The sequence below is a fragment of the Corapipo altera genome, unplaced genomic scaffold (assembly GCF_003945725.1).
Source record: "Corapipo altera isolate COAL_440 unplaced genomic scaffold, ASM394572v1 228, whole genome shotgun sequence".
In the NCBI taxonomy this organism is placed as follows: Eukaryota; Metazoa; Chordata; class Aves; order Passeriformes; family Pipridae; genus Corapipo; species Corapipo altera.
Genome location: NW_020885068.1, coordinates 60,354 through 60,580, shown reverse-complemented (window position 1 = coordinate 60,580; position 227 = coordinate 60,354).

Below are 227 nucleotides of genomic sequence, written 5' to 3'. Positions count from 1 at the left end.
TCTTTTTTCTTTTTCTTTTCTTTTTTTTCTTTTTTTCTTCTTTTTCCTTTTTCTCTTTTCTTTTTCTCATCCCTATTTTTTTCCTGTTTTCCTGTTTTCCTTTTCTTGTCCCCATTTTTTCCTTTTCCTTTTCCTTTTTCCCTTTCCTTTTCTCGTCCCCATTTTTCCCTTTCCTTTTCCTTTTTTCCCTTTCCTTTTCCTTTTTTTTCCTTTCCTTTTCCTTTTTT